The 21,810-nt window shown below is 49.0% G+C and overlaps 1 protein-coding gene across 8 annotated transcripts in view; it reads left to right on the top strand.

Annotated features, from left to right (window-relative positions):
- KCNJ15 (potassium inwardly rectifying channel subfamily J member 15) overlaps positions 1–21,810 on the top strand; it is a 76,978-nt gene that overhangs the window by 35,206 nt on the left and 19,962 nt on the right. Inside the window, exon 3 of one of the 8 annotated variants that reach the window (XR_006207729.1) lies at positions 20,876–21,775. The exons of the other annotated variants lie outside the window; for them this stretch is intronic. The gene's annotated coding sequence lies outside the window, so the exon portion shown is untranslated. Of the gene's footprint in view, positions 1–20,875; positions 21,776–21,810 lie in introns of those variants that run through there. 8 annotated transcript variants of the gene reach the window in all.

Genomic DNA, 21,810 nt, shown 5'->3' with positions numbered 1-21,810 from the left:
GGAACAGACTAGGTTGAATGTTGTGATTCTGGAAGCTTAAGGAAAACACATTTTTAAAAAGCCCTCCCACCCTCTTACCACTCCTTCCTCCACCAGCAGTTGTGGTCATTTTACGGAAAGTGCTGTTTCCCCGATTTCCTCTCATCACACTTCAAGCCAGTGCAGACGGCCCGTGTTTGCAGGGAAGGAGAGCGAGACCCCAGGCTTCCCACGCCAGCGGCCGTGAGAGCCAGTAAAATCGGGTCTGCGGGTTTCTTCACACAGGGCTCAGCACACCCCGGCTCTGCCCTGGCGTGCAGGAGATCTCCAAAGGGCTGCGCTTTCTTGTTTCGGTGTGTGCGTGTGTGCGCGCATGTGTGTGTAATTATATACCTGAAAGACAGCAACACGCTCAGCACAAGAAAACCCACCCATGTGGGGCAGCGACTGCACAGAGGCAAACCTTTTCAGACCTAATCGGTGAACGTCAGACACTTGAAATTGCCTTTCCTGCCGCACCCCCTCCCCGGATAGAGGCACGGAGTCATCCGCTGACTTTCTCGCATGCCTCACGTCAGAGTCCTGAGCTGCTTGTGGACTGTATTTGCCTGCTGGCCGCATCAGAACCTTAGAAGCGACACAAGCAGTCCACAGACAGAGCCGTAAGCATGAGAGGGCACAGACGACTATCCCCTGTTCAAGGCATATAAACCTCCCTAATCATTTCCTGCAGTCTTTATAGGTGATTCAGCTACTGTCTTTTCGCAAGTTTTTTTTTAAATTTTTTTAATGTTACTTTAGAGAGAGAGAGAGAGAGTGTGCAAGCAGGAGAGGGGCAGAGAGAGAGAGGGAGACACAGACTCTGAAGCAGGCTCCAGGCCCCGAGCTGTCAGCACAGAGCCCGAGGCGGGGCTCGAACTCACGGACTGTGAGATCATGACCTGAGCCGAAGTCGGACGCTCAGCCGACTGAGCCACCCACGCGCCCCTCCCCACTCCCCCTGCCCGCGGAAATTTTATTAAGCACCTCACACTGGACAAAATCGGGTATCTCCAAATGTGTTTGAATTCGCCCTTCAAGTCAAAGTAGCTCGACTTCAAAAATAGGAAGCTATGGCGAGAGTTAATGTTAGTTTGGATGCTTGCAAAGAAGAAGGTGTTGCGTATTCATGGACAGATGCGAGGGGCATATCAGACTGAGGTTATTACCCATCCTTCGGTTTCCTCTGCCCTTCGCCTCCGTGTCATGGATCCACCTTGGCCGCGGGGCTGTGGGGGCAGCTGGAGAGTGGGGTGCGGCAGCCCTGGGTGGTGGGATAGCCTTGCTCTGTGCCCCTCAAGGATGCAGTGCCCGGGAAGCAGACAGCTCTGACCCAGCACGCCTGGCCCTCTGCTGCCGTTCAGGTAGCTTTCCCCCGTCGCTCCTTTTACAGGCAGGTGAAGGGAACCGTGTGGCCAGAAGTGAGCAGTTCTAGAAATGCCAAGCCTTCCCTCAACTAAAGGACAAGAGGACATCCTGCTTCCCCACCTTGACAGGGAGGGTTGAGGGCAGAGAAGGAAGGAAATAATTTATAATCTAAAAAATATGTTCTGGGGGAAAAAAAAAGTTTTATCTTGTAAGTGTTACTTTGTTGAGATGAAAGGGGGGGAAACGAGCAAAATCCACATTCCTGCGTAAAACAAGGCAAGAAACTGGAATCTGACGAATGTCACAAAATGTTCTGTGGGTTTAATGCAGACAGTGGTGAGGGCTTCTCCACTCAGCAGGGTGCAGCTGGAGTCCACGTGGAAAAGCTGACCATATTCCCAGGGCATTTTAGCCCAAAACGCTTCTCCTAAAGAAAGGTCATCAGAGCTCGTGAGGGGTCTGTGTACCTGTGTTCCCTTCAGTGGGCAGGATGCCGTAACAGCTGGAAAGATCGATAAACCCATAGTCCGCACCATCCAATTTGACTCTAGAAGGTCACATACAGCCTGATTCCAGAATACAGTCTGTGGTTCTAGACCTAAAATTCTAGAGCGCAAAATGCCAGGTGTTTTAGTCATGATACGGTCATGAACCAGGGATGCCTGATCATGCTCACAGCATCAGACGGGCGGGACACGAGAAGGACAAGGTGTTGATATTTGATACAAAAACACACATGTCCGCAGGAAGCAATTGGCAATTACAGTGGAAAAGCACGTCTGTGCTGCCTGGGGGCTGAGGCCAGGAGGAAATGTTGCAAAGATTTAGCAACAGTTTCGTTTCGTTCTTTCCCACCACTCTGGTGGCTCAAATTCAGAGCAATCTGGATACGTGTTGATCCACAGTAAAAGGAGAAGTAAGCAGTTCCTTGGGGGGCGGGGGCTGTGGCGCTGGCCAAGAGCCAGTGTGCCCGCCCTGGCCGCTGACCAACCCCCATCAACCCCCAGGGTCTGGGTTCTCAACCTGACCATGCCCCCGAGATCACAGATCAGCATGGGGCCGATGGGGGACACAGGGAACGCTTCTGAGTTGCGATCCAGTTCTCAGGCTGTTTGGAGGACCCAGGTAGTCAGATTTGGGTTTCAATCCACATTGTCTTTCAGCTGAAGTTGCTTCCCAGTGTCGGGCTGATGACTATGAAATTCTTGTGTGTTTTCTCGAGTACCGGCACGAGAGGCTCATCAAGGTCATATGGAGCTTGAAGAATGTTCAATGTCGGGGCCCTCTTTAAGGAAAAACGTGACTAGAAAACTAGGTACAAAGGTTCAGCACAAGTGAGGCATCTTGAAGCTAATGTCATTACCTTCAGGATAAATCCACCCTGTCATACATAATAAAGGCCTGATACTTAGTATCTCTGAGGGATCGGTTGCATTCGCTTATGGAAATTTTAACTGCTGGCTGCCCTCTAAGTAACTGGAAAAAGATAAGCGAAAATACCATCGTGCTTACGCATATCTAATGATCAGTGATGTATGGAAAATTGATCCGGGCGATCTGTAGAATGTTCCTCATGTCACTGGCGGGTTGCCGTGAAATGTAGATCCTTGTGCCGTGGCCAAACCTTTAGGCCATAACTAGGCCCAAGGGCAAGCTGCTATCAAAATGCTGCTTTTCCTACAGCAGAGTGTGTGGGCGCTGAGATTCATGCTGGGCTCACGTCAAAACTCAAAGAATACCATGCTAGTCGTGAGCCTAGGACCTAGCATGATGTTAAAGGCATCAAGAGTGTGCCTGTCGGGGCGCCTGGGTGGCTCGGTCGGTTAAGCGTCTGACTCTTGATTTTGGCTCAGGTCACGATCACACAGTTCGTGAGTTCAAGCCCCGCAGGGGGCTCTGTCCTGACAGCATGAGCCTGCTTGGGATGCTCTCTCTCTACTTCTCTCTCTCTACCGCAACCCCATTCGTGCTCTTGCTTTCCCTTTCTCTCTCTGTCTCTCTAAATAAATAAATAAATAAATAAATAAATAAACTTAAAATTAAAAAAAAAAAAGGTGCTTCTCTTCAAACAGGCTGGGGGGTGTCCCTCCCGAAATGGCCATGAAATGTCCCCGTGTCCGGCAAGGGAAAGCCTCTTCCCTTGGTTTCTGTTAATGCTGTTCCCGGTTCTGCCAGAAGCGAACAGTGCCATTTCTCCGTATGAATGCTTGCAAAACCCATGCCTACCAGGCAGATAACGCTCCCACTCAGCGATGTTTGTGCCTGCAAATGTTGGCACATCCGTATCTTGCTCGATCCTACTCCGCCGTGCCAAAGAATACAAGATCAGCTCCCCAGTTCTGGCTTTCTCACTTCCTGAGGTGCCCTTTATTCCTCCCTTTGGAGAACACGTTGGAAAACTTTATCCTTTGTTTTGAAGCACCTCGACCTTTGACATCATCTGTACTCTTCCTAAAAACGCCCTCCCCACATACCCGCCAGGAACTGAAGGAAATGGACAAGCCTTGGAGCGCCTGGTTCCTTTGTCTAGAATTCTTTAAATGCTAAAGAATGAGGATCTGCCCTGTCTTCTTTGTATCTTCAAAAGTCCATGGAAGGGATCTTTATATAACAAACTGTGAGCGACATGATGCACAGACATATAAGTGCAGGTCACAAACGCCACATGGGTGTGTATGTAGCCCAAACATTAATAATGAAACTGCAGGTGTAGAGAGAGTATTCCAATGCTGACAACATACAGTGGGGCTTTATTTTCAACATCTTGTCTTGTTTCATAAGTTTCAGATCCATCATTTCCACCCGAGGTCCATATTAAAGATGAAACATCCCCTCAAATTGCCCTCTAAACAGTGTCAAAAAAAACCCCAAACAAGTGCCATCATAGGGATGTTGGTCTTAACAACAGTCTTTAACAAAGGAGTTGGGTGTTAGGTCGCATGATTCGATTCTTATCAATACGAATGCGGGGATGATCTGATCAAGAAATGCTCAGGGTTCTAGTTCCTGATACCACAACCCACCTGGCCCCTATGGGCAGAACTGGCTTCTCCCAGGCAGGCCAGAGCTGCAGCAGGAGGTAAGAGGGGGGCAGCGAGGGTGCCACTCCAGCGCCTCCATAACTCGATCTCCTGGGAACTGGGGGAGACCACCTAGTCGTTGGCCCTACACTTCCTGGCTCCGGCTTCTGGGGCAAGAGCGGTTCTCCCAGCCCAAAGGCAGGAGGGCGTATCCTGAACCTCAGTCAAGCTAGACAGTAAAGCATCGTCCGTCCTGGGAAGTTCTGTGGCAAGCAGAGTCCTGAAGAGGGTTCCACATAACTCTCGCCCTGCAAAAAGAAGGTTTACGCTTAGATAGGAAGCTACCGCGGTCTATAGGCCCCTTCTTGGAACTCCACAGTCATCGTCAGCATCCTAAAGCTCTGAGAAGTCCTGCGGCAGAGCCAGGCTTTAACTGGGAGTCGCGTGTTGTACGACCATGTTGGGCGACAGAACTGCCTCCCACCTCCCGCTTCCTTATAGCTATGGTTCGCTCCTCCAATGAATACGTCATCTGGCCGCACTGGGGCCACCTCTGCAGACTACTGTTGGCGTGGGGTGGCAAGGTGTCATTCGCTCCAAGAACATGTTACAGTGTTCGTGTTCTTCCTGGCTCTGAGTTATACCTTCGGGACCTGCGCTATCCCTACAGGTGACTGGCCGGCCTTTGGGACCGGGAACTGGCTACAGATAGTCAGCTCCTAAGAATGTGTTTACTTTTTGCCTCTTTGTTTCTTTATCTCTCTCTCTCTCTCTCTCTCTCTCTCTCCATCTTATTCCCTAAGGATTTAAGTGAGTTTCCAAAGACTTTCACAGCCCCTCACGTAAAATGTAACATGACATAAAAAGTAGATGCGAAGGGAAAATAGGAGTATGCCTCAAACAGGTAGTTAGAGTAAATCACTTGCTCACTTTATATGAGTTTTGACGGGCAGAGAGAGAGGAAGACAGAGGATCCCAAACTCACAAACCGTGAGATCATGACCGGAGCCGAAACCAAGAGTCAGATGCTCACCTGATCGACCTGATTTGGCCCCGAGTTTTATCTGCTTTTTGAAAACCGCAAACTAAACGTAGGCAAGCCCACAGTGGCAGAATCTCGTTTGGGGCCTCAGAATTAAATGTGCGTTTTATTTAATTTATTTTTTTTAATTTTTTTTTAATGTTTATTTCTGAGGCAGAGAGAGACAGAGCATGAGTGGGGGAGGGTCAGAGAGAGAGGGAGACACAGAATCAGAAGCAGGCTCCAGGCTCTGAGCTGGCAGCACAGAGCCCGACATGGGGCTTGAACTCACGGACTGTGAGATCATGACCTGAGCTGAAGTCGGACGCTCAACCGACTGAGCCACCCAGGCGCCCCCAATGTGAGTTTTAAATACACTTCGTGTTTGAAACTGGGAATCAATCAGGCCCTTGTAGTGCTGAGTTTTACAGGCATCGTTTTTTATGATTCTTTTGAAAGATAATGTCTATTCTGGCTCTTCAGATCTTTCTTTTTAAAATCACTGTCTATAATTTAATTGTCACTATGTGTATAATTTGCTTGTCCATAAGTGAGGTGATAAATGTTCTCCACCGGTTTAGACTCGGGTCTGGCACCATTGCCAGGAGGCCATCTATGACCGGCCACGCCTGGGCTAGGAACCCTCTGTAGACGTCCCTCCCCCCTCCCGGACGAGCTGGCTCACCCCACTCAACCCTACGTTACAAGGCAACCTATGTGTCTGTCTCACCTACCGACTAGTTGTAAGCTCTGGGACAATGGAGACTTACCTGATGCTTTCTCGGCGCTCCCAGAGCTTGGTCCGGATCATTCCTTGGGCGATCCTCATTGAGTCAACAGGCATTGACACGAAGGTGGGATTTTTGCTATAATTACATCCTCACCCGAACCGTGGCCTGCATTTACGCCAACAGAGAACTTTTTATCCAGTGTTTTGAAATAGCATGTATCTGAAAACTACTAACTGGTGCATTTTTTTCCCTCGGTGAACGTTTCGACGTGATAGGCCGGCTGCTAGAAGTGGTTAAATGGGGCAGCACGCACCTACCACAAAGTAGCTGAATAAACCCCTTCGGGGAAAGCGAGCAGCACGCAGAGTATTTTGGAAAGAAGGACACTGAAATAAAACTCCATGGCTTTGGCATGGGAGCGTGCACTGAAAGTTGGATCCTGGGGATGGAAACAAGGGAAAGAAACAGGAGGAGGAAGTCGCTGCAATCCCGGGAGGCAGAGTTTGGATTTGACCCAGGGTGCGGCCAATCCAGGGGGCAAGGCCCAGGCATCACGTCGTTTCTAGTCTCCGTCAAGTGCTATGTTTAGTTAAGGCCTGTGTTAGTGTACCTGTGGCAATCAGGGTATTTGGCTCTCAGTGTGTTTTAAATTTTAAGTCGAAGAGAATTTTCTAAGATTTCTCCATTTTGAGGATGAAATATTACGGGACTAAACCTTAGAAGAGCCTCTTTGCTGTGATTGTGATCAAATGCATCTCACTCCGACTGGAAGCAGCCTATGCCAGTACATGGCATTTTGGAGTGTGAGGCTGTGTGAGGGTATGTGTATTGAAAAAACTAAATTTTGTAGGGGCACCTGGGTAGCTCCAGTTGGCTAAGCATCTGGCTTCGGCTCAGGTCATGATCTCGCGGTCCGTGAGTTCGAGCCCCGCGTCGGGCTCTGTGCTGACGGCTCGGAGCCTGGAGCCTGCTTTGGATTCTGTGTCTCCCTCTCTCTCTACCCCTCTCCCTCCGTCCCAGACTCTCTCTCTCTCTCTCTCTCTCTCTCACTCTCTCTCTGTGTGTCTCTCAAAACTAAACATGAAAAAATTTAAAAATAAATTTTATAATGATGGATATTGGCCTGTCTAGCCCAGCCTCCTGGGAATGTTCTCTAAACTTCGCTTTTTTGCAGCACCCTTTGTTTAATTTTCGATAGCTGAAGAAATGGTCTATGAGGCACTAGCCCAAAGTTGGGGGGAATGTATATTGAATGAGTTTTTAATCAACTCCTATTAGGAGTTTGGAGAGTTGGGCTCCGGCCCCAAGCCCCTTCGCCCAGTGTGTGTGTGCTGCTGGCTAACTGGGCAGGAGGCTAGGTGGTCGCGGGAGAAGACGCGGTCCTTGATCGCAGGGATCCCCCAGTCGGCTTCTGTGATGACGTGCGGGTGGGAACAGAAGAGAAGAAATAGTAGAAACCACTCGTGCAGCAGAATGTCTGTGGCATCAGGCAGAACAGAATCGCACAAGGAGCCAGGCTAGCGGTCGGGGATAGTCAAGAGAGAAGACCAGATCTGTTTGGGACGGTCGGAAAAGGCCTTGGGGAATCTGAGAGAGCGTAGGCGAGTGGACAGGACTTTGAAAGTCAGGATGGGAGGAGCCATCAGAGCGAGCAGAATGGCAGGTGCACCAGGGAGGAGGGGGGTGGGGGTGGGGAGTGATGGCAACGGTCAAGGCGATGCTGAGAGCTCACTAAAGACAACTTGGTTCTAGGTCCTCCTGAATCTTCACAACAACTGTCTCTCCTACCTGGTGGGCTTTGCTATCAGCCTTGTTTTCGAGAGGAGGAAAACAGGGTGCAGAGGGTGTGTGGCTTGCTTCAGAAGGGGTGAAGCCAACTCTGATGCAAGGTCATGGGCCTCTAGTGGCCAGAGCCTTAAGGGCCGAGCCTCCGGAGATGAGACTCAGGGGCAGGCGGGTTGCCAAGGACTGTCTGGGGTCCGGTTTGGTAAGCAGTGAGGGGTCACCGAACGCTTTGGTTTTGGGGGTTCTGAGCTGCACTCTAGGGATATCAGGCCGGCCGTGCAGGCCATGTGACTTGCCGGAACGGGGTGTTGAGAGGCCAGTAGAGAGCCTGAAGACCTGGGGCCCGGCGCGGTAACAGAAGGGGAAAGGGAGGCACTGGCAGGGTCCATTAGAAGGGCTCGCACTACATTAGGCAGGAGGGAAGGATTTCACAGGTGGCAGAACGAGGACGCTGTTGTTGGAACCAAACACCGGGAAGAGTAACTGCATTTGGGGAAGATAAATAATATGATTTCTGTTTGGGACAAGTCAGTTCTGGGCACTTCCCTAGGAGGGGCGTCCCAGGGAAAGACAGAGTTGTTCTCAGAGGAGGTGCTGTCGGTCAACAACAGTTAACGTGACGGGACCAGGCGTGGTCAAGAGCGTCAGGTAGAGGACACGAGACGTGCTATAAAGAGCAGTACAGGAGGGTGAGCGTAGGACCTTGGGGACCAGTGGGGGGCGGGGGCGGACACAGACGAGAGGAAAAGTCCACTGCACGGGAAGAGAATGAAAGAGAAGGACTCAGCAGAGAAGCAGACGGAAGACCAAAGTAGCAAAAGACGGTAGGAACGTTCTGGAGATGCTCTTACCGATACCGCCTTGACTCATTTATCAGAGCGGGCAGGAAGCGGGTCTGGAAGTTGAGGGGAAGAAGCAGCAGGTGGCCTGACAATGCCAACAAGACAAGGGGGTGGAGAGGGCTCGGTAGACTCTTCCCAACTCACACTCCAGGTAAAAGCTCAGAGGACCGAGAGATTATTGCGGCTGGCAAATCGGAGTCCTCAGGGGCGCAGGATGGCCCCTTCTGAGCCCGTCGATGGCGAAAGTCTCTTCTCTTCCATTCTGCGTTCTAAGGGTGGCGAGCCCGGTCCTTCTCCTCCTGAAAGTCAACCAAGTGATCCGATAAATCGACCTCTATCACGATTGTAAACGTATAGGTTTAGCGGGGAGGGGCACTGACATGTGCTCCTGAAGGAAGTTTCCAGCAGCTCAGGCTCCTTCGTACCTGGACGGATACCTGGTTTTTGCAAGTTATGAGCTTCAGTCTTCCCGAGACGCCCTGGAAAAGCGACAAGCCCATGCTTGAATGTGTTTCCAGTAAAAAGGGAAAGATAATGCAGTGTCCAAATTTGCTAATTACTGCAATGATTAAAGCAAGACTTTTCAAGTTTATTCTTTCTTAAGATCAGCGACCTCGTGAACACAAGCAGGATCTGACAAAGACAGTCATAACGAGGGAGAGAGAACGAGCAAGCAATGCCAGTTCCCTCAGAACAATTAGCTGTTGTTGGCACTGAACCTACAGCTTGAAGTTTATTTTGCGGGGAATACCTTCTGGGTTTTTGGTGCCGTGCTGTGATTAAACAAAACTTCAGCAAAACACAAAGTGCAGTATTATAGCCCTTTTGAAAAATGGATACGTGGATTCAAAGAGGGGAGGCCTTAATTTTTCTCAGCAAAAGTCAAATGAGTAATATTTCAGAAACTTCTGGAGAGGAGAATATACATATGTGATAAGAATTCTTGAAGCCTGAAAGAAACAAAAGATGAGAGAGAAAAAGCCCCTGGCAGGTAATGGTGGAAGCTTGACAAAAAGAAGTTCACTCTGTTAAGAAAGAGGCAAGGGGCGCCTGGGTGGCTCAGTCGGTTGACCGTCCGACTTCGGCTCAGGTCGTGATCTCGAGGTTTGTGAGTTCGAGCCCTGCATCGGGCTCTGTGCTGACAGCTCAGAGCCTGGAGCCTGTTTCGGATTCTGCGTCTCCCTCTCTCTCTGCCCCTCCCCCGCTCACGCTCTGTCTCTCTGTCAAAAATAAATACACATTAAAAACAAATTTTTCAAAAAGAAAGAGGCAGGATGCTCTCACGACGAGAGACTTTGGATTCTGGAAGCAGACATTCCGGATGTGAAATCCAAGTGTGTGAACTCCCAGCCACGGAGCCCCAGGGTAACGTGCACTGGTGTTACGAGCCCCGGTGTCTTCGCATATTTGGGGCACACGGGAAGCCATCGAACAACAGAGACTGGTTCCTTCTGTCTCCACCCCAGGGCCCCACTTCCCGAACAGATTCTTCAGCACCCCCTTCCGCCCAGCCCGAGGTGAGCACACTTCCTTAGGATGGCTGGCAAGAAGAAGGGTAGTGAAAGGAGGTGAAAATCCTGGGCTGGAGCCCCCACCTCCGGGCTGTGTGAGCCTCTGCCTCGTCCCCAACTTCCCTGTTTCTCATCCGTGAACTTGGAGGAATGCCTGCCATAGAGACACCAGGGAGTCAGAGAAGACGCTTTGGACGAACGTGGCAGGGAAGGCTCTTCTGTCTTCTAGACATCAGTAGAGAGAACCACTCTCAAAATGACCCACGTGAGCTGACTTTCCTCCCCGGGGACCTAATTCCCTTTTTATATGGTTCTGTTTTCCTTACTTTGTAAAGGAGCCCAGAATTCCAGAGGCTAGGTCATCACTCTTACAAAATCTTCAACCAGATTTTTTTTTTTTTATTATTCTTTTACTTATAAACGGGATCATGCCCCTGTAGCTACTCAAACTCTGATGAACAAGATTTTAGACTTGGCAGAAGCCCGTTGACGGGGTTGTTCTCAAGGCAGATTGAATCAGAAATTACCCTTGTAATTATTTTTTTGACATCCTTCATTTTTTTTTTTTTTTTTTGCTGTTAAAAACACGCAGGAACATTAAAAAGGTAACTTTCTCCTAGGTTTTAGAAGAAGAGGAGAGTGACAAAGAGAAATACTATGAACTTGGCGTACAAATGAGCCATGCTCTGGAATTCGGGCGGGTCTAGGAAAAAGTACAGACTTCAGTGGAAAACATACATGGGTGTGTGAGAAATCCCTGTAAACTATAAATTGAGTACATACTGCACAGGCTGGTCGGGAAAGAAACCACAGTGCTCTCTAAAATCAGGGGAAAGGAGACAGAGAGGAAGGTTGGCACCGAAACACCAGGTGTCCCTAGGACTTGGGGACGTGTGCGGTTGGCAGCCGTCTTACCCAGATTTCCGGAATCGGATGGTCACGAGCGCAGACCAGGGCATCCGTTAGCCGACCTGCTTATCGCCAACGCTGTCACTTGACCTCCGTTTCCCAAGCTCCCCTCCTCACCCAGGCCCCCTGTTCAGTTGCTCTGCATTCAACCTCACCTTGTTGGCTTTGCCGGTGTGGCCGCTTTCCCCAAGGCCGCCGTTCTTTCCTTATGCTTCCGGTCTTGTTATCCGCCTTCAACACCCTCCCTTCAAGGCCCATGAGGCTCGGTTGTCCCTCCCACAGGGGCCTCATCACTTCTGGACTCCCTGAATTTCCTTCTCTCTGGGCTGAACCCAACCCAGAATGTCTCTGGGCAATGAAGCCCTTTTCATATGTTGGGTCCCCGAGTGGGTGTTTGTTGGCCACAGGTGCTGCCTCCCACCCCAATCAGATGACAAGCCCTTGATGGCTGGGGGCCTCTCGCCCTTGACCGAGTGACAGCCAGCCATGCTTCTCAGGGTCCTGCTTTGCACCGTGTTGGGTGCATTCAACTGGCTGTTTGTGATCCTAATGCGAGGTGAGCCTTATTATCTCCCTTGTTTATTTATTTATTTATTTATTTATTTATTTATTTATTTATTTATTTAGAGAGTGTGAGCAGGGGAGAGGGGCAAAGGAAAAGAGAGAGACTTTTCAGCCGGCTCTACATTAAGCACAGAGTCAAATACAGGGCTCGGTCCCATGACCCTGGGACCGTGACCTGAGCCGAAATCAAGAGTCTGACACTCTACTGACTGACTGAGCCACCCAGGTGCCCCTTTTTTGAAAGGAGGAATCTGACAATCAGGGAGACTGAATACTTGTCCAAGGTCACTTTCCCAAGTACTTTCCACAAGGCATCTCCCTTTGTCCTCGGGATGAGTCCCTCCTGAGCTTGGCACAAGCTTCCAGACTTTAAGGGCCTCCCCTCTCCCCACACTGTCATATCAGAAGACCTGACATTTGAACCCAAGTCTGTCTGGCTCCAACCCCATATTTTTTCACTATTTCATGTTGCATCTCTATCACCAAAATGCTCGAGACAAAGCTAAGCATGGAATAATATTGACTGAATATGTGATAATTCACCCGATTTTGTCAAAAACTGTAAATTGGACCAGGGTGTGTGTATGGGCGGGGCGGGGGAGGGGGAGACAGAGAGAGAGACAGAGAAAGAGAAGACAGGTTGAACACAGGAAAACAATCCCTGCTGTCCCTAAAATGTTGACATTTGTTAATAGTTCTTCCCTGAACACTGTCATTCCCAGGGATGGTCCTATAAAGAATGTTCTGAGGACTGAGCTGAACACCATGTCAGTATTTTCTAGTCAGGAAGTAGTGAGCCTGTGCACTAGAATGCTTCCCCAATACAACTGTCCACAACCTGGCTGCGGGCCTGGTCGTTATTATTCCGGGCAGGTACTCCACATCCTGTCCAGAGGTCAGGGAACAGACTGGCAGAGAAGAAACATCTGGAGAAATGCATATGGAGGTCATCGAAAATGATGGCACATGAGAGCCATCCAAAGTCACGGGAAATTTCTAGTGTGTTCTCATCTGTTTACAATAATTCTCCACCACTAGGGGCTGCTTGGTAGCTTGGTGTTTTAATGTTTATTTTTGAGAGAGAGAGAGAGAGATTGGGGGAGGGGCAGGGAGTGAGGGAGACACAGACTCTGAAGCAGGCTCCAGGCTCTGAGCTGTCAGCACAGAGCCCAAGGCGGGGCTCAAACCCACAAACCACAAGATCAGGACCTGAGCCGAAGTCAGACGCTTAACTGACTGAGCCCCCCAGGCGCCCCAGTAGCTGGGTGTCTTGAAAACCAACCGCGCAACCTGTGACCTAGCACCGCGATCGGGCCCGTGACCGAGAGTGTGAGGCCCACGACAGCTTTGAGAGTGATTGAAATGTGATTCTTGATCAGATAACCTCCAAAGGCTCCAGAGCCCCGTGGGAGAGAATCCGGGCGAGAGGGAGAATTGCTAGCATCCCCAGGACCCATGAAGCATGAGAAAATGCTGTGCCTCCTTCCAGGCGGTGGTTCTGCTTGGCAGTTTCTGTTGTCAAACAGCATATAATTTTTTTTTTTTAACATTTATTTTTGAGACAGGGAGAGACAGAGCATGAACAGGGGAGGGTCAGAGAGAGGGAGACACAGAACCTGAAGCAGGCTCCAGGCTCTGAGCTGTCAGCACAGAGCCCGATGCGGGGCTCGAACTCACGGACCGTGAGATCATGACCTGAGCCGAAGTCGGCCGCTCAACCGACTGAGCCACCCAGGCACCCCTCAAACAGCATATAAAAGAATCTGGAGCCAGGTCAGATACAAGTACCTTTTTTTCTTTTTTTTGCAAGGGGGCTGTCGTTCACCCATAAAATCCAAAGTCCCGGGCTGGAATTTCTTGTGGGCCAAGGCTCTGCTGTTCATCCACCATGGCAGTGGGTGAGGAAGGCTCCATTACCCAGCTTTGGCCATCCCGTGAGCATGCGGCCCAAGGTTGGACTGCACCCCCCGTCCCAGGTCCTTCCTGCAGAGCCGGGCCCCCTGGTCACTGCCCCAGATCTCCAGGACCTTCGATTGAGCTGGGTCCCAGCACCTGGACTCAAGGTAAGGCCCCCAGAGTGCTTCCCGCTGGCCACCCAGGGTGCCACGGAGGGAAGGGAAAAATAAAACATCCAAACCTCAAAAGACTAGGGAATTTCTGGAAGGTCCAACCAAAATGATTCATCGTGACCTCAGGCATGATTTTTTTTCCCCTACTCTCCACTCTTTTTCATTTCAACTAATATGTATCTTCCTGATTTGAAGAAAACTCCCGTGTTTGAAACTTCTAGTGCTTAAATGTGAGTAGGCACTACGCTATGGGACTGCAAATAAAAGACAGTATTTAACCTCGTGAGGGAAAAGAGTGATGAATTCTTGTACCCTATGCTGTAGAGACTGAAGCCCCAGTTTATTTTCCTGAACGAAGGCTTTGGGTATACAACTATTAGTAAAGAACAGGCATGCTTCTAAAAATAGCAATTAGCTCTTAATTCAGATTAAATTCACAAATAAATAACTTGCAGCATTAGCACTGATGTTTGAGCCTTAAAGACCTCGATTTCAACGACAAGGTGTCTAACAAATGCAGCTGTTTGAACAAGCACATACGGAGGCTTACTTCTTCCAATGTTGTGTATTGTATTATCCACAAACCGCATGGCTTGTGAAGAGGGGGAAGGTATTTAAAATATTAAGTGATGATAGCTAGCTAGTAGTCTAGTTCTCCTTACCGACTGTCCAATTGGCAGCATTCTACCTTAGGCTTTTAGGATCTGCTTAAGGCCTGGTTAACTCTAACTCACAATTTTTGGGCGTGAGAAAGATCCTACATAGACTGCTGTAAATTCATCTTAGCTCTGAGAGATGACTCATATGTGTATAACTCTATTTCATATACCTAGCTATTCATTCTAATATTTGCAAAGCTTCTTCCCTTCCCTTCCTTTCCATCCCTTCCTTTTCTTTCCTTCCTTCCTTCCTTCCTTCCTTTCTTCCTTCCTTCCTTCCTTCTTTCCTTGGCGTCTTTTAACCAGTGTCTCCCCCTTTCCCCCGATATTGACAAATCAATTTCCCCAGCTTGCAAATAACTAGAACCCCTTGGTCTCTAAGAATTTTCTTGTCAGTCTGTTCCAATGTCCTATCAACAACTTGTCAATTACCCGTGACACCTGAGACTTCTCCCAGCAGAACTTAGGCTGTGTATGTTCACAGGGCAATTAATCTTTAAAACCACGATGGTCCTGGAGACCAAGGGCCTAGTCAGCCCAGAGCCGTGTTAGCTGTGCAGCTGACACGAGAGTCACACATTCAATGTACACGTTAAAGAAGTAAACCGAGTTTCAGATTTTCGCGTTTTCTCTGATGTTCACTGGCTGCCCATACCGGAGAGAGCTTGGAGGCCATTTCGCCCAACCCTTTCATTTTACAGATGAGGAAAACAGGCCTAATTGATAGCTGGCGATACTAAATTATAGCCCTTCTAAAACTCAATAGCAGAGTTAGTAGGCTTCTTAATGTGCTCAATTACCGTATGGATTCCACGAGCCGATGAGCGCGCCGTGACCTTGAGAATTTACATTCTGCGGGTTTTCGATGTTTATGTTTCTATGTTTATTGTAATCCCAAGTCCCGGTCACCTTTTACCGCTGAGGCCTCGCCGGTCCCCGGCTCCGGGCACCTCTCCTCTTCCGTACTCGGCCGGGGCTCCCGGGTACTCAGCATCGACATCTGCGAAGTCACAGCAGGTGTAGCCAAGAGACTGGGTCCTGCGGCTGTTTAGACTCCTTCCTCTCTCGTCTCGTCTCCTGGCTTCTCGAGAGCTAGCCCCAGTTTCTTCCACATCTTTCCGCCCTGCTCACATTTCCCCAAAGGACCATACTTAGTCCGTTCCCTGGACCAAGGGCACAGTTCAGCAGCGTTCATCTTCTACCGCTCAGTATTTTCCCATAACGTTTCCTACCTTCCTTCCCCTCCCCCTCAGCTGGAACATAACCTTCATGAGAACAAGCATCTGCTTGTACCGTGGTGTCCCCAGTGTTTGAAAGAGTCCAGAAAATAGTAGGTGCTCAATAAGTACACGAGCAGTGGGTGTAACCTTTCCTCTTTCCCTTCTTTCTTAGGGAACCAGGGGTCCCCCCTCCTTTCCAGGACTCACCCCTGGGAGCGGCAGTGCCTCCTGTCCACCCTCAAATCTTCGACTCCTAGATCATGTCCTATTTCCTGAAATCTCATTTCCCTGGTTGTCCACTCTGATGAGCTACACAGTTGCCCAACCGTCTGGCTGCTCTTGCCCAGCCGCATTTCCGAAAAGTCCTCCAGTCCTCCCCAGTGTGGCCCGTCTCCTAGCTTCAGCCCTCAGCTTCCTTCTGCCGTTGGTATTTTTCCTTGGTACAGATCTCATTGACTCATGCGGTTCACGTCTGCTCCCGGGTGGCGATTCCCAAATCTTCATCACCAGCCCCAAATTTACTTCCTAGAGAAGAACGCTTCAAAGCAAACTTGAGGAGAGCCAATCTCATGGCGTTGCCTTCAATACTCTGTCGTTCAAGCCTTCTTCTTCATCCAGGGACAAAGCAGCTCCTGTTCCCCTGTCATCACCTCACATCTAACAGGTGTGTGAGTGTTACCTGTTGGTAAGCCAAGGTGGTGATGCCCTGGAGTTCGTGTATTGCTTCATTTTTATTGCATTAACGGCATCTTATCTCATCTCTCTATATCTACTCTCTTCATCTCAATCTGTCTTGCTACATGAGCCTGGCTTCTTTTTACCTGTCGACAGATCAAACTCTTCTGTTTTAAAGCTCTTTAAAATCTATTGCCACGCGAGCTTTTAATCCGTCCTCATATTTAATCTCTTAAGGCACCACAGTGATTCTCAACCATCAGGACACACTAGAAGCAAACGGCAAATTTTGAAAAAGTACCAAAACTCAGGCTCCTGATAATATGTCCCTCCTTTCCTCTCCCCGATGAGAGATTCTGATTCAGCTGATGTGTGGAGAAGCCAAGGGATTAAGACATTTAAAAACTTCTCCAGATGTTTCTTATATGCAGCCACAATTGGAATTATTGATATAACCTATGGTCCAATCAAATGAACCTACTCAAGAAAGTATTTTGCCACCACATCATCCTTTTTTTTTTTGCCTGGGAAGTTCCCCTCACAGACAATTCCCTTTCTCCTATTTCCTCTTCCTACAGAAAATGCACGAAGACTTCTGTGATTCTTCCAGTTGGAAAGAATCGATCCTTTCTTGGGCGTTTTCCCTATGTTTCTATATAGTACATTCGTTCACGTCAGCTGGGAAGACACTGTTAGATCAGGACAATACAGAGCTTTAGAATAAGACACAGTCCTTGTATTTATGCAGCTTGCAGACTTGTGGGATGGGAGAAACACAGGAACCAGTAAACATCATAAGTTGTATTATGGGAGTTTTTACATGTCCCTAAGAGTTAGCCGGAAAGGATCCTACTCTGCCTGGTGTTATAACATTTCATGTATATGTCATCTCCTCTATTAGATGGTAAAACTTGAGGACCAGGACCAGGCATAAGACTGTATTTTTCTTATAATAGTGTTAAATACTTGCTGAATGAGTGAGTGAGTGAGTGAGTGAGTAAGTGAATGAATGATATATTGGTGATTAGGAGACACTGAGGAATACTTACAGCTTCTAGGAAATAATGACCCAGAGCGAGGGGTTGTCCCACTGGAGTTTGAAGGCCATGGCACCATTTTTAATCCTAGGCTATGTGTGGTTTTAGTTTTCCTCAATCATTCATTGCATATTTTACAGAATGGTAATAGAAATAGCATTAAAAACTAGGTCCCATTTCTCACGACTGAGAAGGCGGTGATGGGCTGCTCAAAATAAGGCTTAGCCCCTTTGAATTTAGTAAGTAAATCCTGGGAATCAAATGCGATGGTTTGATGGATGGAAGGAAGGACTGGGGGGCGAGGGGAGAGATTGGAAGAAACCCCTACCCGCCGTGTAGATTCATGAGCCTTCCCTCCTTTCCTTCTGACCTTAACCATGATCTTCCAGTGAAATCCTTGGGATTTTGAAAGATGTTGTCGAGAAAGCTGCGAAAAAGGCCACCAAGTGAATAAAGGCAGAATAGGATTCTGCCACAGTTTCCAGGCTGATTTTGTGTATGTGTGTGTACGGGGAGCGGGGTAAACAAGGAAGGAAACAAAGCACATGCGAACGTAATTAGACTTCTTTAGTGGAAAGCTCCAACGCTTCAAGTAACTACAGGTATGATTAATCATTCCCGAAAAAAGCAAGCCATCCTTGGGGAGAAGAGCCGTATCTGAACATCCGTGTATGTACTCTTTGAGGACATCAGTGAATCACCAAGGAAGGGTCATCAACGGAGGAAGCTCCCAGCTTCCGGGAGCGTCTGAGTCAGGACAGACGAAAGGAAGCATTCCTTAACCCGGTGAACTGTAGCACAGTGGAAACTCACTTCACGCAGAGATAGGACAATATGTGACTGTAAGTCCCTTCAAAGGAAGAATTTAGAAAGCTTCACATGTAATGATAAGTATGTTGAAACCATTCATATGTTTTGGGCCATGTCTTTGACCTTCATTCATCTTTTAATTTATGGATTGCTTATTAATCTATTTATTGACTCATTTATAGAGTCCTGAGTATGAGCCATCAAAAGTTTGTTGTTTTTTTTTTTTTTGAGCACCTACTATATGCCAGGGACGGTGTTTCTGTGGCTGCAGAGATGAACATGGCCCAATCTCTGCTCTCAGAGAACTCACCTTCCAGAAGGGGAGACAGATACATTCAGAGAAAGTCATGATACTGAAGTGAGTGAACTATACCTTAGAGCGGTAAAGGAGAGGCAGGTCTTAAATAAACCTGCGGTGGGAGGAGTTATCAGGGAATCACGGGCTTTCGGCTGGGGGATCTGTGCAAACATGGGCCTTTCAGGCAGTGGACACACTGGGAGCAAAGGCAGGTAGAAAGATGTGGGGCAGCACGCAGTGTGCGGAGAAGTGCATTTCGCCATCACTGAAGCATGGATGACAGAGTGAACGTCCAGAGATGTGCCCAGAATGGCAGCCAGGGGGTCTCACCTAGAAAACTCAGACATCGGGTAAAAAGTTTAGACTTTATATCACGTAAGACATGAAAACCAGGTTGAGGGCTGACTCAGGGGACGGACATAGACACGTCATCATTTTTGAAAGGGAGAGTGGCTCTAAAGGGGAGTCGGAGTAAAGAGGGGCCGAAAGGAGGTCAGGGACAGTGAGCAGAGTGGAGCCTTGAAAGGGGAGAGAAGCAGGGGATGGAAACAAGACTTAGCTGCAGGCAGAACCGAAGACGATGTGTTTTAATTGTAAAGGAAGTGGGGAGAGAGAGGCGGACGGGCATCAGGTTGGGTGGCCGGAGTCACTCACAGAAAGAAAGAAGAGAGGCATAGCAGCAGCTTCAGGCAGGTGCAGGGCAGCACCGTGACCTTGCAGGGAACGCTGGCTTCATAGGCATGGTCCCCCCTGCATCTTTCAGCAGTGAGCGGACCAAGGGAGGCAAAGTACTCTTTCTCCGCTTCGCTCATCAATACACCAATATATGGGAGCACTCATTTTGAGACCCTTGGCTGCTTTTCTCAGCACCGGAAGATTCCAAAATGCCTTTGCTTCCGTTCATTAACCCATTCATTCATTCATTCATAAACATTAAGGGCCTGTTGGAACCTCGACATTGGCACACGCAACATAAGGTATGAGAGCTTATGTTCCAACAGGAGGCAATGGAGGGTGATGCACGAGCTGGAATTTGAGTCAGTCCAGGATCTAAATATTGTCACCACTACTGGCCAGTTGTGTGGCCTCAGGCGAACTGTCTGACTCATCCGAGCCCCTTATTTTTACCAGAGTTTTGCCAGAGTGGCTCTGAAGTTTGGAGTTCAGGAATACGAGCTGTCAACACAGTTCTGGCCATGTGTATGCTCGCGGCTAATGGCTATTGTTAATCTGATAATTGTTACTGCAATTAGATATTCAGAAGTCCACCAACAGTTCCATCACACTGAGATAAATATTCCGAGAGACAGAAGCACAGGGACAGGGGGGCAGGTAGGGAAAGCGCCTAACCTGTGAGAACAAGGAAAGCACATCCCCAGAATGAGCCAGGTCTCAAAGGTAGACAGGAGGAAGCGAGTGAAGAAAGGGAGAGAGCTTTCTAGTAGATGGCCTGACATGTTTAAAGGTATCGAATCAGTCAACAGAGGACCAACCCATTTGGGCAACCGTGAGTCATTCGGCATGGCTCGCACAGGCCGCGGAAAAGCTGGCACCAAGGCAGGGGTAGGAGGGGCGGCTCCTAAAGGACTCACACGCCATGGTCATAAGGTCAAGGGATCAGGCCTTGGTTTGTAGATAACTGGGGCCGCTGAGCTGGGCAGTGGAGAAGAGATTTCGGGAGATCGGCAAGGCTGCACCGTGGGGAATGCCTCACACGGATGGTCACTGGGGACAGGCACCTGGTTATGAGCCTCCTGGGGTCACCAAAGAAAGAGAGTATGTGCCTCTAAACCAAGGCAGTGGGGCTGAGAAGGGGAGGGGCAGCTTCAAGGGATATTGACGTAAACCAGGGGTCCTCGAGGCTGTGTGATGCAAGACATTCTTCTCAGCTGAACCTTTTGTCCTTACCACCCGAAGACAGTCATTTGGCCTTTCTTGTTCCATGAGGTTTATTTACCTACGACCAAACAGGAACAAGAGGTGGCATGCAGGAAAGTCAAAAGGGCATTGTCCAACTTTTGCAGCCAGGGTCTGGCTCCCAATTCCACCCTCTGAAACCGGGATCTCTTGACTGAAATCAGGGCTAAAGACAGATCCAAGATAGAGCATTGAGAATTGGCCGACCAGATGTCATTTGGGGGCCAACTCATGTCAAACGGCCAACGGAATGGCCCTTTAGGACTTCTCCTTCGTCCACTCCACTGTCCTCGCTAATCCTGAACACGTGCTCTCAGGCACTGAGTCTGAATCCTGTGGGTTGCGTTGTGTTTGTGTGGGACGTGGGCCTAGATTCGGAGGAAGCGCTGTTCCAATTCAATCACACGTCACTTTTCCGCAGGGAACGGAAATACTCGGATACCAGCCCCGCAGCCGAGAAGACGCAGATATTTGAAAATTCACGCGAACGTGAATGGCCGGGTAGACTCTGTGAATTAAGAGAATCATTGTGTCAATATCGTGTGCATCTGTGCACGTGTGTTTTCACTCACAAATCTTCACTGAGCGCTACAGATGTGGGTGGGTTCTTTTTCTCCTCTTCCTTCGGACAAAGAACGTTTGCAACCCACTGACTTTCAACACCAGCCTCCCATCAGGGTGAGGGTGCACGGAGGTAGCCCTTCCTAGTCAGAAACTTCCCACTGAGCTTTCTTCTGCTTAACACCAGTACCACGGGAGCCTGGATGATCAGGAGTGGTCAAAACGTTGGTTTCTAGCTCTGCTTCTCGTAAAGGAGAACCAACATTGGAAAAAAATTATTAAACACGGGACTGACGTGTGATGCTGCGCAGTGATTTATAAGCAGGGTTTTAAAAAAAAGGCTAGTGACCTTGAACTTTCTCCCAGAGGTAAAGCTTCCTTCTCCATAGAGTTCTGCGAGCGAAATCAGCTAGTGACGGCCACCCATGGGAGAGAAAAGGGTCACTGAAACCGTTTCAGATTGCTCTGTGTTCTGTGTTGTGTAGTTTCGATGAGGAACTCGGGTTGCAAAATGCTGATTGCAAACCAAAGCTAGTGGCCGGCCTCGTCACCGGGAGCCTGGCGGAAATGCACGTTCTCAGACCTCAGCACACAGCTTCTGAATCAGAATCTGCATTTTAACAGGATCCCCAGGACATCTGTCTGCACATGAAGGTTTAATAAGCACTCGTCCACAGCATCGGATTCTGGGTGCCTGAGGGGCTCAGTCTTGAGGTCCTGAGCGTCCAACTTCGGTTTAGCTCATGATCTCCTGCTTTCTGAGTTCAAGCCCTGCATCGGGCTCTTTGCTGTCAG

The sequence above is a fragment of the Panthera tigris genome, chromosome C2, assembly GCF_018350195.1.
Source record: "Panthera tigris isolate Pti1 chromosome C2, P.tigris_Pti1_mat1.1, whole genome shotgun sequence".
NCBI lineage: Eukaryota > Metazoa > Chordata > Mammalia > Carnivora > Felidae > Panthera > Panthera tigris.
The sequence above is the reverse complement of the archived record's forward strand: the minus strand, read 5'-3'. Positions and strand labels throughout refer to the sequence as shown.